Source organism: Lissotriton helveticus, chromosome 6, assembly GCF_964261635.1.
Source record: "Lissotriton helveticus chromosome 6, aLisHel1.1, whole genome shotgun sequence".
NCBI classification, from domain to species: domain Eukaryota; kingdom Metazoa; phylum Chordata; class Amphibia; order Caudata; family Salamandridae; genus Lissotriton; species Lissotriton helveticus.
The window spans coordinates 1,359,550,912-1,359,566,116 of NC_136067.1; the positions used below are offsets into that span (position 1 = coordinate 1,359,550,912).

The window sequence follows — 15,205 nt, forward strand, 5'->3', positions numbered from 1 at the left end:
TTACTTCAAGAGATATTTACTTCTTTCTCTTTACAGGTAACGCTTCTTAACTGTGTGTCGTCTGGTTTTACCTTCGTTCTTCATTCTCCTTCATCCTGCTCATCAGAAGATGGTTTTGATGTTTCAAGTTTCATGAACCTTTTTTCCTCGACATTTAAAAGAGGCAGATTGTTGATGGCTCATGCCTTTCATGTGTTGCTATTGTTCTATTCTGGAACCTTTTAATATTGTGATGTAAGCGGCTGCTTGGACTGCATTAAAGGAATAATGCATAATGTCAGCCTCTGTGTCTTTAATGAAATCCAGATTCTCTAGTCATGGTAATATGAGAATCGCAATTATCTTTGAAAAAGTGAAAGAACTATCTCTTTATCTAGTGGAGCAGACAAGGTAGCATTGTTTTGTGTTGTTACTAACCAAAATTTTGATTAAAAAAACCGCGAAAAATATTGCCGTAATATTTTGTGAAGGGAGGGTCCGTAGAAGGAGTAATACTGACGTCAGAAAAAGCTGCGCTGGCATTGGTCAGGCAGCGGGCGTCTACTGAGGTCTGATTGGCTAGTTGGTATGAGCTGCGCTAGTATTGGTCAAGATAGCAGAAACGTAGAGAGCTGTGATTGGACGGTGGGTGTGAGTCGCGCTGGTATAGGACGAGAGTTGACAAGTAGAATTACGGAAAGGTTTCTCTGTCTGTTTATTGGGATACATTAGTGTATGGAGTCAGATAATGAAGTTGCTTAAGAAAATAAAGAATTTCTTTAACAAAGATAAAACAATTGTGACTAGAAGGAATTCCGATTCTACCTCCAAGAACGCTTCTTATATGATGTTAGAGCGAGGATACCATACGTGTATGTGGTTAGAGAATTGGGTGGAGTATACAAAAGATGATGGTGTTATAGCTTTTCCACAGCATGGTTCATTTAATGTAAGAATATTGCATAATTTGAGAAATCAAATGAATTCATTAGAACCGAATCCCAGATTTACACAGTACGAAGCATTGGAAGAATGGGACGTTCAGGAATTTGAGAGAGCGAGATATAAAAGTAACAAAAGTTACAGGAGTATGATGTTTAGATATCCTTTTGAGAAAAGGGAAGATAAGCTGAAAAGATGGAGGAGAGCTGTGATAACAGAAGGTTTGCACCCAGTCTTAGTTGCTGAAGATCAGACAGGAGGAAAGTGTAAAGAGAAAAAGAAAAATATAGAGACTTCAAGCTTAATGTATGATCATAACGATTTGATGATGATGAGTTGGTAGAGGATATCGTGACTAAAAGACGCCGCCATATGAAGAAAATTCAGGGGAGGTGACTCCAAGTGCCCCAAAAATGGGAACCCCATTAACTCCACAAGTCACAGACCTAGCTAGAGAAATTGAGATGAATTTGTTGAATAAGGTGAAAATAGAGCAGGTTCAGAAAATGAGTCTGAATGCAAAGCATTGACGGTACCGGTAATAATTGGTCCCGTAGTCCCATTGTATGGAGAAAAGCAGAATCTATCAAAAGTACATACGTTGGCAGTTCCAAAAGGTAGAATCATGGGTGAAATGGTGACAGTAACAAAGGAGAGTGGACAGGCTGATCTGAATACTACATTGTTGGATCTTCCGGTCAGTGAGTTAATAACAGAAACCCCTAAAAGAAGTAAACAAATAGACCCAAGGAGAATAGGGCTGAGTGTCACTCCAATAGGAGGGAGTTCAGCAGGTCCTTCACCAGAGGAATTAAATAATTGGATAAAGCAAATGACAAAGCCGAAACCTCAACGACAGAGTATAAAAGTGAGTCAATTAAAAGTAGATTTGGAAGAAATGATTATCGGTATGATAAGCCCAGACAGATGAGGGACTTACCAAGATGAAGAACTGCTGTTCTTGTTTAAAAGAATTACTTGGAGAGCAATGAACCTTCATGAGAAAATATCCGAAGCTGCTAGTGAGTATGGAATAGGCATAGAAAAGTCAAAGGTGTTACAGAAGTCGTACAGATTGGCCTTTACTGACAATGATTTAGAGAGTTTGAATGCATGTGGAAAAAAACTACAGGTAATAGAGTTGATGAACATTTTGAAGAAATGGGGAGATGTAGATTAATGGAAAAATAGATGGACGAAAAAGAAGGAGGAAGCAGCTAGTAAAGGAGCGTCTATGTTTCCGTTGAAAGAGACAGAGCGAGTTGAAAGGGCGTGTCCGATGAGAGAGGTTCCAGGCGGTAGATATGTTCACGTACCTTGGACCAGAGAGAATATATTGTCTTTCACAAATGATTTTCCCAGATTAAGAGAAGAACCCGTTGAGTGGTACAAACAGGTAGAGAGGTTTGTGAAGGTTTCAAAGGTTTTGTTAAAAGATCTAGATGGATTGTTTGAGATTGTCGTTCCTGCTGATTTATGGACAGAATGTAAGATCACTGTCGATTGGCCAAAAGAAGAATATCCTAGAGACCCTAAAACAGGTGCACCATCAGAATAAGTAATGAAAAAGTATAATCAGGTGATCACTTATTTGAAAGGAAACATTTCACCTAAGGAAACCAATTGGGTTAAGATTGACAGGGCGACCCAAGAATCAAAGTAATCAGTATATGTCTATTATGAAAGGTTGTTGCAGGTATACAAACAGTACAGTGGGTTTGAGAATATTGGAGACAAAGATATGGGACATTTTGTGTACCGTTTCGTGTTTGGACTAAGACCAGAGCTTAGCAATATGATACAGCAGCATTTTATTTGTTGGCAAAGCAAAACAGTTGATGAAATCCTATGGTATGCAAAGTATTGTAGTGACGAGATTGATACCAAACATGACCGGTTGAAAGAGAAAATTATGTGGGCGCAAGTGAAGGTAGTAGAGCAACAAGAAAAAAACAATAACACTCAAATAGGTTACCAGATGAATGGCCATAATCAGAATGGTCAGGTACCCAGTGGCGGTAGAGGTAGAGGTAAAATGAGCAGAGAGGAAGCTATGAAGAAATTTCCTTGTCATGTGTGCGGAAAGCATGGACATTAGAAGAACAAATGTAGATCTGCTAAAAAGAATAATGGGGTAAATCAAGATTTTATTCAACAGATCCACAGATGCAGAATGAGGTGGGCATAAATCAGCAGCAGCAGCAGATAGTTACTCCACAGTTACATGTGCCACAAGCTCCCATGCCAAATAATGTGAATGCTCAAGTGCAGAAGTACAGTGCGAAAACTGGATTTCACGGAGGTGATCAAATTGGTAAGAATCATACTGTGCAAATGGTTCTGCAATATTGATTGCAGTGCAATGAGAGTGATTCAGACTCATCTCAATGACGGTGCCTGAGGGGGGAGGAAGAATGCGTACTTGGCGCATCCTTGGCAGTAGATCAGTCAGGTCCATTTGTTGACGGAAAGGTGGAAGGTAATGATATTACATTCCTAGTGGACACTGGTGCTACCCGTTCTGCTGTGAAAGCAGCAGAACTTCTGAACCTACCCATCTCTGGAGAAACTATCCAAGTTTTAGGAGTCTCGAATAAGCATATTAGAACACCAGTCTCAAATCCAATAGAAGATCAAATTGGAAACTTCAGAGACATGCATCGGTTTGTAGTATGTGACTCGAGTCCTGTATCTTATGCAAGATGAACTGCACTATCTATTGTACACCGGATTTTATTGCATTTCAGACACCTGATGAGTATGTTGAATTTAAGATGATGCTAGCGAAGCAAGGGACAGAAGTGGACGAGTTGTTTTCACTTCTCACGGGAGAGAATTTGCCTAAATAGTTAAACGAAGAAGTGTGGTGCACTGTTTGCATTTTGAAAAGAAGCGTGTCGTCAGGGCTCATCAGGCAGGACAGCACTGAACTGGGGACACGGTGCATAACGGGCAGGAAGCTACACTTCCAGTCTTTCCTTTCTCGCTATCAACAAGCGCACTGACACAGGAACGCTCCCTGACGTGCTGTCCGCGGAGCGGTATAATTAAAGATGGCGCCCGGACGAAGACGCCGATTATTCCTGACGTTCCCGTGATCTTGAGAACCCGGACGGTAAGGGTGCGGATGCGCGCCACCTACTTCATTGTTTCCTTGTCTTTGTTTGGACCCCGGAGTTTCCCAGGATTCACACCTCCTTTCTCCCGTTGACGAGACACACGCGATTCCTGGTGGTCTCTTGCGGGAGGAAAGACGGGTGTTCCTGTTTTCTGCCGTTGGCGAGTCACACACTCTTCTCCTGGTCTCATGCGGGAGAAAACCTATGTTCTTGAATTTACTTTCTGATGCTCACACACTCTCGTTGTGAGGGAACTGCAAGAGTGATTACAGCCTGGATAATTTGACCATACTGTATTGGTTACATCACATTGTTACTGGGAAACATTGAGACTCGCTATGAAGCAATAGTGAGAGAAACCCTGAGACTGATTGTTGGCAACCCCCTTCTTGGCAAGTTGTTTAGGTTTGCTACCAAAAGTACTTGTGACTGCACTGTGGAGTTCACTGTGGAGTTCATGGAATAGAACGTTTCCACTTTTGGTGTTTTGCTACAGAGAACAGTCTAATGACTCTTTGGATGTATAGTTAAACCTGGACACTGTGTTATTTTTCGTTTGCAGGGGAGATCAGTTGGGGGTATCCAGGGCTAAACTGTCAGAGTTTAGTAGGGGACAAGCATGATTCTATGGAAGGTATGCACATATTCATCCTACATGTTGATAAACCTAAATGAGAGTAGCCGCTGATTATTTGTGTTGTCTGTGGAGACTGACTCTATATTTCCTCATAATAGGTTCATGCTGGTACCTTGTGATTACCCCCAGGTCTCACCCCATTTACGGCCATCATTATTTTATTTTACAGGTACATATAAGTTATACATATATAGTGAAAAGATCTTGCGATTGTACTGTCACATATTAGAAAGGAATAGATAGGAGTTGAACCTCCCAGTAAACTGTTTTCTCTCTATTGTTTACTCCTAGGTATCCCTCCCTGCTGTTCCTACCTTTTCCTTCCCTCACTTGACCATCCCATTAGTCCGAGAGGATTTATTCTATCCAGACTTGGGGCTGTCGAGCGGTGGACCCCATAGAGCTTCAACCTGATCCTGAGGATAACCTGGTGCCGTGACATGTGTTGAACAATCAGGATATAAAAAATGTATTCTGTCAATATAGGGCTTAATACAGGCGTTGGGGCTTCCCCATTGTGCTCTTGATGTACAGAGCCCGCACATTCTGCCAGTTCTTTTTCAGCAGTGAGACCAAGAAGTTAATGGCAAGATGGATGTTGTACACCAGCTCATCCTCTGTCATTTTAACAGGGCCAACAGCAACTGCGAGGCAGAGGACCTTCTTCATTTGAAACTTGATGGTGGATTTCACTTCATCAACCTTGGCCACCATGTTTTCATTGTGGGTCAAGAGCGAAGGGAATTTTCCAGCTTTGTTTAGACCAGGTCCCAGGATACGGGGTATCTGCTTAATCAGAGACTCTGATGCCAAGAAGGCATCATACTTCTTAGCCAGTTTTTTGACCATCTTCTTGTTTTTATTGAGCTTCTTCAGTGCTTCTATGTCCATGTGGGGCATGTCAACAGCCTTGGCCTCATCACAATGTTGCTGGCCTCCCAGGACGCTAACTGAGAACTTGGGACGGGGGCAGGACTGGAGCCTGACTGTGCCTGAGAAACGCTTGTCCTTCTGAGGGTCATAGTTCTTCAGACTAATCTGCAGCTCCACAGTTTCCAAGAACTTGCGGGGTTTCTGCTGAGAATTCTGCAGAAGTTCTTTCACCCCTTCGTACAGGGTGTCGCGGGAGACTTTGCTACTCATCTTGACTCAGCGAATGAACTGAACAATCAGGATATATATTGTTTTAGCATTCAGCTTATCACTGTTAGCACCAAAGGAGTATGCAGTTCCTTTAGGGTGGGGAAAGAAGAGAAGGAGGCTTGGTTGGTCAACACCCTTACTCAGTAGTGGAGTGTGGCTGTCTCCCAATTTGGGAAGTGGGGCCTTCACACACCCATTTGGGTGTCATGCTTCATCATAGGGCTTGCTCCTCGTTGAGCACCCTATGAGGGCTTTTTGTCGGAGATCTTTTTCTCAAGCTTATCTCTGTTACCCTTGAAGTTGAACATACTGTACTGTTATGGCCTTGCAACCTGAATAAGTATCAATACTCGTTTACAGGGCCTTATCTGGTGACTTTTATAACAAATGGAGACTGTTAGACCTGTCTGGCTTTTTGCGTAGTCCCTCCAATTTATTATTTATTTTGTCCCCTTTTTGCCCCCCATACTTTTACTAATTTTTGTGTCCACTAGCTTTTCTAGGTGTTGGTGAAGGGGATAGGTGTTCTTTTCCCCCCCTCATAATTTTTCACCTCAGGCCTAGAGGCCTTTTCTGACAGGAATAAAGTTGGAGTCACAAAATGGTGGCTACCAACTGTCCCAACTGCCAAACCCAGAACCTGTCCCATAGAATAGAATAGGGCGTTCCAGAACCTTCTGGTCCCTTCTGGACTCCTGAGGGTCAGCCTATAAAAGGCGGAATGCTGGACAGCCATTTTGTCTACCAGAGAGAGTCAGCTAGAGGACAGGCTGTAGCTTAAGGTGGGGGTAGGATAGTCAGAGGTTTGGCCTATTGATTCACCACCCTTCCTCCCTTGGGTTATTTGTCCTATCCCTGCTGCGTTGGATGATTGGAGACCCTGGGCGCCTAGTTGCCCCTAGTCTAGCAACAGGGGGTGTTAAAAGGAGAAGGAGACTGCAGCGCTGCGGAGCGCAGTCCTCTGCCCAGTAAAGGAACTTAAGGGAAGTGACCCCAGGATACTATTTCAGTGGCTATCAGGGCTGTGAGCTGGTGAGGAGTCAATCGCCATAAGTCACAAACTTATTTCCCCCTTTCCCGGTTACCTGGGGCTGCCCTTGCTGAAGTGATCTCCCAGTGACTGTAGTGGGGCTGGTAGCGCGTTTTTCACGAGGCGCCACATAGTGCCCTGGTCGCTTGTTCGGGCCGCCTGTGTGCTCTGTGGTGGCTGCGGCGGTCGCTGCTGGAGAGGACCGTCTTTTCCTGCGCTGTCTCCTGTCAGCGCTAACCCGGCACAAGGAGCGAGTAAGCCGGTGCTTGTGGGCGGGGCCGGAGAAGGTAGAACCGAGCAGTCTCCAAGTGAAGCCGCCGCTCGCTCGCGCATGCCCGGTCGCGCCGCTTCCCTTCAGGAAGGCGGAGGCGGGACCAGGCGGGAAGGCGCCGAGAGCTCAACAGCGCCTGAAGCGAATTGCATCGTCTTTCCCCCACTCGAGCGCCTCACGAAGGAGCTGGCGCGAGCGGGAGGGGAGAGTTGAGGAGCCCAGCAGCGGCTCAGAGGAATCGCGGAAAACTCCCTTTCCTTGCTCAGAAGCCACACGGAGGAGCTGGCTCGAGTAGGAGGGGGAAGCTGAGGGGCCCTGGAGGTTGGTGAGCCTCTTCAGCGTTCAGCTCCTTTGCCCTGCCGTTGGTGACTCAAGATTGCAACTCACAAATGTACCACAAGTAAGGAGGATTAAACAGGGGAAGTGAGACATAGTCAGCACTATAGCTGAGAATTTAAACTAAAGTGTACAGCATCCATAAGGAATCTCTGCAAGGGGCTACACTGACAGTTGGTTACCTGGAATCCCCAGACTGGCTCATTGCTTATAGCAGGTCATTACTCCAGAGGAGCCAGTCTAGGCTGGGAAGTGGATACTGAGGGATTAAACAGTGGCCAGTGAGGCTGTTCTAAGAGTACCAACTAGTTAAGTAGGAAAGTAGGTGTCTAAAAGGGACTGCTGCTGCTCAGTACTGTACAACTGAAACCTTTCTGTAGCAGTGTCCCATGGTGGTAGTTAGAGCGGCTGAGAGGGAGAGTTAAAGAGCACTTCATAGAAGTTGAGTGTCATCAAAATTTGGAGTCTAATGTGATGAAATGTACTATTGATGTTGATTACTGATTTCATGTCAACTGCATATACTGAGCTGTAGCTTTCCAAAGACTTGAGACTAATGCTATTTCTCTTGATGGAATGTATATTACTAAACCGGGAATACTAAGAATAAGAGAGCAAATACTATTTTTATAAACAAGTACTTATTTTTCCAACATTGGTGTAGCGTCATTTTTGTGTGCTATTGCGTGAATTTACTGCTGGGTGGTTTGCAACCTTCACACTTGTGCCTCTAGTATTTATGTCTTACCCTAGGCCAGGCTACCCTAGGTGACCTGTCATCCCAGGTTCCAACAGATTGGTGTCCAGCGGTGGGATCCTGACTGTGGTTGCAGCTACTCAGTAGTAATTAAACGTAATACACTAGCCTACACCAGGAGTTTTCTCCTAGCGGCCCTCCTAATTTGTCCTTTTGTTTTTCCAAATTTGTTCCTGGTGGTGGGGTGGAGGTAGCTTTAGGTTGCCCTTGCAACTCTAATTTCCTGGTGTGTATAATCTGGTTTTGCCTATTTCAAAATGGAGTTTGCATTAGAAAACCTAGATACCTATTCTGTGGCTCAGCTGAAAGATTTCTGCCAGAACATGGGGGTATTTTTTAAGCATGGTGCCAAGAAGGGGGAACTCCAGACCAGTCTAAGGGCTTGGGTGGAGGCACACAAAGAAGGGAAGGAGGAGGATGAAGGGACAGACCGGGACCCGGTTGTGGAGATAAATGGATTATTCCACTCGGAGGGGGAAAACCTACTCCCAGGACCAGGGTCCTACTCCAGGAAAGGCAGTAGTGTTTCCGGGGGTGGCTTAACCGAAGCAGAGCTCGCTGACAGGAGGGAAAAGAGGCAATTAAAATGGGAGTTGGCTAAGCTGGAGCAGGAGAAGGAAGAGAAGAGGATGGTTCATGAGTTCAGGTTGAAAGAGTTGGAACTCCAGGCCCTGCAACGGGGGCCCTCTCCTTTAATAAATGGTGGCAGCGAATCCAAAGAAACAGCTAGGGAGTCCAGACCCTATTTGCCAAAAGACCTTATTGCTAGCTTTAGTCAGGGAGATGACATAGCCAAGTGGTTGGCTGCCTATGAGGTCTCCTTAAGAGCCCATGGGGTGCAGGAGAAGCACGGGGGGTGGTTTGTACAGATACATGCCTCCTGCTGGTCGGGACACCTTGCTGGCCCTGGAACCAGAGGAGCAAACCAACTACCCCATCATGAAGCTAGCATTAGTAAGGAAGTTTGGGCTTACCCCAGAAAGGTACCGTCAGAAGTTCAGGGGGAGCCACAAGTTGGGTACCCAGAACTGGGTGGACTTCCTTGACTACGCACGTAAGGCATTGGAGGGCTGGGTCAAGGGCAGTGAGGTGAAGGACTATGAGGGGTTGTATGATCTACTTTTGAAAGAGCACCTCCTCGAGAAATGTTTTCCAGAGCTGCGCCAACACCTGGTGGACAGCAAGCTGACCAATCCCCGGAAGCTTGCAGAGGAGGCGGACATCTGGGCAAGTACCCGGGTGTCCTCAAAGGGGACTGGAGGGGATTCCCAAAAGGCCGGACAGGGCGCCCCCCAGAAGAAGGAGGGGGGAGATAAAAAGAGGGAGTTCTCTAAAGGTCCCCAAAATACCTTCCAAGGAAAGGGAACAGGTTTCACCCCTAAGGTAAACCCGCCCAGAAACCCTAATCCTGGCCAAAGCCAGCAGCCAAGGGTTCTCCACTGTTTTGAGTGTGGTGTGGTGTTGGACATTATAAGGGAGATGTCAGATGCCCAAAGAGACCACCCCCTCCCACCGGAGGAAAACCACCGGGAGTAGCTAGTGTAGTGCTCGGGGAGGAGTTGCCCTTAGATAAGGGGGGTGAGTGGGCGGGTGTCACCTTAGTGTCCCTGGGAGAGCGGGAGATGGTTCCAAAGATCCAGGTGCCCACAAATACTACAAAGTATGGGCAGTGGGTCACCATCAATGGCCAGAGAGGGGAGGCTCTGAGAGATACAGGAGCCAGTATGACTATGGTGAGAAGTCAACTGGTGTCTCCAGAGCAGGTGGTTACCCATGTACTCCACCCCGCCGCGATGGCTGACGGCAGAATGGGCCACTATCCAGTGGCTGAGGTTCCCTTTGAGTGGGAGGGGGTTGCAGGTTCACTTCGAGTTGCCGCAAGCCCTGCCGTGCCAGTTGATTGTCTGCTGGGGAATGACATGGAGCACAACACTTTGAGAGAGGTGGAATACCGGACGCACACTGCGATGCTGGGTGCACCTGACAGGGCCTGTGCGAGCACACGGTCTGCGACTGCCCGGAGAGGGAGTTCGCCTGGGTTGGAGCCTGGAACAATGGCCCAACCCGCTGCCAAAAAGGGACAGACCCGGAGACAGGAAGAGCCTGCTTCGGCTTCCACACCCCATGTGACAGATCGGCCACCTGCGGTGGTGGACCAGGAGTCCGTGGAGGGGGAAGGAGACTCTCTGGAGGATTTACCCATCCCTGCTGAGTGGCATGTGGAGGGAGGTCCTACCAGAGAGGAATTCTGTAAGGGGCAGAGGGAGTGCCCTACCCTTGAGGGACTGAGGCGTCAGGCTGAAGCCCAGGCAGCAGGTGATGTTACGGGACAGTACCATATTTACTGGGAGGATGGACTCCTCTACAGTGAACCCAAGGTACCCTTACCTGGTTCATCAAGGGCCTTGGTAGTCCCGCAACAATACCGAGCCTTTCTGCTGGAATTGGCTCATGCTATACCCTTGGCAGGACACTTAGGTCAGGACAAGACCTTTGCTCGGCTTGTCCTCCACTTTTACTGGCCTCAGATGAAAGTGGCGTCCAACACTTACTGTCGGACATGTGTATCCTGCCAGGCCAGTGGGAAAACAGGGGTGAAGCTGAAGGCTCCCCTGCAACCACTTCCAGTCGTTAGCACACCCTTTGAGAGGGTGGGCATCGACATTGTAGGGCCCTTAGATCCACCAACAACAGCTGGTCACAGGTTCATCCTGGTTCTGGTGGATCATGCCACACGGTACCCAGAGGCAATTCCTCTGAGGACAGTCACTGCACCTGTGGTGGCTAGAGCCCTGATGGGGATCTTTACCCGAGTGGGATTCCCCAAGGAAGCTGTGTCCGACAGGGGGACCAACTTCATGTCAGCTTATATGCGGGCGATGTGGAAGGAGTGTGGAGTGACCTACCGGTTCACCACTCCTTATCACCCGCAGTCGAATGGACTGGTTGAGAGGTTCAACAAGACCTTGAAGGGCATGATCAGAAGTCTGCCCGAAAGCCTGCGGAAGAAATGGGACGTCCTCCTACCCTGTTTGCTATTCTCTTACAGGGAAGTGCCACAGAAAGGAGTGGGCTTCAGCCCCTTTGAACTTCTGTATGGGCACCCTGTACGCGGTCCTCTCAGCCTGGTGAAGGATGGTTGGGAGAAGTCTCCCAGGAAACCCCCCCAGGATGTGGTGAGCTACATGCTGGCCTTCAGGAGCCAAATGGAGAAGTTGTGGAAGCAAGCTTCTGACAACTTGGAGGCCAGCCAGGCAGTCATGAAAGAGTGGTATGACCACAATGCTCACCAGGTGGAATTGGAGCCTGGCCAGAAAGCGTGGGTGATGGAACCTGGAGAGCTTAGTGCCCTCCAGGATCGCTGGACAGGCCCATTTGAAGTGTTGGAGAAGAAGGGTAAGGCCACATACCTGGTGGACCTTAAGACCCCTCGACAGCCCCTACGGGTGCTGCATGCCAACCGACTCAAACCCCACCATGAGAGGCCCGAAGTCATGTTGATGATGGTGACTGATGGGGAAGAGGAAGCGGAAAGCGAACCTCTCCCAGACTTATTCTCGTCTCAAGAGAAGGATGGGTCAGTGGAGGGAGTGATTCTCTCTCCCACTCTAACTCCTGAGCAGCGGGAGGACTGCCGCCAGATACTGGAGCAGTACTCTACGTTGTTCTCCCTTGTCCCGGGAAGGACTCACCTGTGTACCCATGATGTGGACACAGGGGACAGCCCACCAGTGAAGTCGAAGACCTACCGGCTGTCCGAAAAGGTGAAGGCTAGCATCCATGGAGAGGTTACCAAGATGCTAGAGCTGGGAGTCATAGAACCTTTCAACAGCCCTTGGTCCAGTCCGGTGGTGCTAGTGCCAAAAGCCGCTCCACCAGGCACCACACCAGAACTGAGGTTCTGTGTGGATTACCGGGGACTGAACTCAGTAACAAAGACTGATGCTCATCCGATCCCCAGGGCGGATGAATTAATTGACCGGCTAGGAGCTGCCCAATATCTGAGTACCTTTGACCTTACTTCGGGGTACTGGCAGATCTCCTTGACAGATGGAGCAAAGGAAAGGTCAGCCTTCTCCACGCCTGAGGGACACTTCCAGTTTTGTGTGATGCCCTTTGGGCTCAAGAATGCCCCTGCCACATTTCAGCGGCTGGTGAACCAGGTCCTCTCTGGAATGGAGAGTTTCTCTGCTGCTTACCTGGATGACATTGCTGTCTTCAGTAGCAGTTGGGAGGACCATTTGCAACATTTGCAAGCAGTTCTCCAGGCCCTGAAACAAGCTGGATTGACAATCAAGGCCAGCAAATGCCAGATTGGGCAGGGGTCGGTTGTGTACCTTGGACACTTGGTGGGTAGGGGGTCAGTGCAGCCCCTGCAGGCAAAGATTGAGGCGATCATGGCCTGGGAACCCCCCAAGACACAGACTGAGGTCCGAGCTTTCCTGGGCCTCACAGGCTACTACCGTCACTTTGTGAAGGGATATGGCACTATTATAGCGCCCCTCACAGAGCTCACCTCAAAGAAACAACCTCGACGGGTAGTTTGGACGAAAGCTTGTCAGCAAGCTTTTGAGAAACTGAAGCAGGCAATGTGTGCAGCACCGGTCCTGAGGGCCCCAGACTTCTCCAAGGAGTTCATTGTCCAGACAGATGCATCAGAACATGGCATTGGGGCAGTGTTATCGCAACTAAATGAAGAGGGCCTGGATCAGCCTGTGGTCTTCTTATCCAGAAGACTGCTTCCCTGGGAACAGAAGTGGAGTGCAATTGAGCGGGAAGCTTTTGCGGTGGTGTGGGCTCTGAAGAAGCTGCGGCCTTACCTGTTTGGCTCGCACTTCCTGGTTCAGACTGACCATCGCCCCCTTCGTTGGATAATGCAGATGAAGGGGGAGAATCCCAAGCTGTTGAGGTGGTCCATCTCCCTACAGGGAATGGACTTCCGGGTGGAACATCGGCCTGGAGAGGACCACGCCAATGCAGACGGTCTCTCCAGGTATTTCCGCCTTAGTGATGAGGACTCCCAAGGGGTTGGGTAGTTCTCCCCACTTTCAGCTGGGGGGGACGCGTGTTAGACCTGTCTGGCTTTTTGCGTAGTCCCTCCAATTTATTATTTATTTTGTCCCCTTTTTGCCCCCCATACTTTTACTAATTTTTGTGTCCACTAGCTTTTCTAGGTGTTGGTGAAGGGGATAGGTGTTCTTTTCCCCCCTCATAGTTTTTCACCTCAGGCCTAGAGGCCTTTTCTGACAGGAATAAAGTTGGAGTCACAAAATGGTGGCTACCAACTGTCCCAACTGCCAAACCCAGAACCTGTCCCATAGAATAGAATAGGGCGTTCCAGAACCTTCTGGTCCCTTCTGGACTCCTGAGGGTCAGCCTATAAAAGGCGGAATGCTGGACAGCCATTTTGTCTACCAGAGAGAGTCAGCTAGAGGACAGGCTGTAGCTTAAGGTGGGGGTAGGATAGTCAGAGGTTTGGCCTATTGATTCACCACCCTTCCTCCCTTGGGTTATTTGTCCTATCCCTGCTGCGTTGGATGATTGGAGACCCTGGGTGCCTAGTTGCCCCTAGTCTAGCAACAGGGGGTGTTAAAAGGAGAAGGAGACTGCAGCGCTGCGGAGCGCAGTCCTCTGCCCAGTAAAGGAACTTAAGGGAAGTGACCCCAGGATACTATTTCAGTGGCTATAAGGGCTGTGAGCTGGTGAGGAGTCAATCGCCATAAGTCACAAACTTATTTCCCCCTTTCCCTGTTACCTGGGGCTGCCCTTGCTGAAGTGATCTCCCAGTGACTGTAGTGGGGCTGGTAGCGCGTTTTTCACGAGGCGCCACATAGTGCCCTGGTCGCTTGTTCGGGCCGCCTGTGTGCTCTGTGGTGGCTGCGGCGGTCGCTGCTGGAGAGGATCGTCTTTTCCTGCGCTGTCTCCTGTCAGCGCTAACCCGGCACAAGGAGCGAGTAAGCCGGTGCTTGTGGGCGGGGCCGGAGAAGGTAGAACCGAGCAGTCTCCAAGTGAAGCCGCCGCTCGCTCGCGCATGCCCGGTCGCGCCGCTTCCCTTCAGGAAGGCGGAGGCGGGACCAGGCGGGAAGGCGCCGAGAGCTCAACAGCGCCTGAAGCGAATTGCATCGTCTTTCCCCCACTCGAGCGCCTCACGAAGGAGCTGGCGCGAGCAGTAGGGGAGAGTTGAGGAGCCCAGCAGCGGCTCAGAGGAATCGCGGAAAACTCCCTTTCCTTGCTCAGAAGCCACACGGAGGAGCTGGCTCGAGTAGGAGGGGGAAGCTGAGGGGCCCTGGAGGTTGGTGAGCCTCTTCAGCGTTCAGCTCCTTTGCCCTGCCGTTGGTGACTCAAGATTGCAACTCACAAATGTACCACAAGTAAGGAGGATTAAACAGGGGAAGTGAGACATAGTCAGCACTATAGCTGAGAATTTAAACTAAAGTGTACAGCATCCATAAGGAATCTCTGCAAGGGGCTACACTGACAGTTGGTTACCTGGAATCCCCAGACTGGCTCATTGCTTATAGCAGGTCATTACTCCAGAGGAGCCAGTCTAGGCTGGGAAGTGGATACTGAGGGATTAAACAGTGGCCAGTGAGGCTGTTCTAAGAGTACCTGCTAGTTAAGTAGGAAAGTAGGTGTCTAAAAGGGACTGCTGCTGCTCAGTACTGTACAACTGAAACCTTTCTGTAGCAGTGTCCCATGGTGGTAGTTAGAGTGGCTGAGAGGGAGAGTTAAAGAGCACTTCATAGAAGTTGAGTGTCATCAAAATTTGGAGTCTAATGTGATGAAATGTACTATTGATGTTGATTACTGATTTCATGTCAACTGCATATACTGAGCTGTAGCTTTCCAAAGACTTGAGACTAATGCTATTTCTCTTGATGGAATGTATATTACTAAACCGGGAATACTAAGAATAAGAGAGCAAATACTATTTTTATAAACAAGTACTTATTTTTCCAACATTGGTGTAGCGTCATTTTTGTGTGCTATT

At 48.5% G+C, this 15,205-nt stretch overlaps 1 pseudogene; it reads right to left on the bottom strand.

The window, feature by feature from the left end:
• Nucleotides 1–5,146: 5,146 nt before the first annotated feature.
• Nucleotides 5,147–5,840, bottom strand: LOC144763475 (large ribosomal subunit protein uL1 pseudogene; annotated as a pseudogene).
• Nucleotides 5,841–15,205: the final 9,365 nt, after the last annotated feature.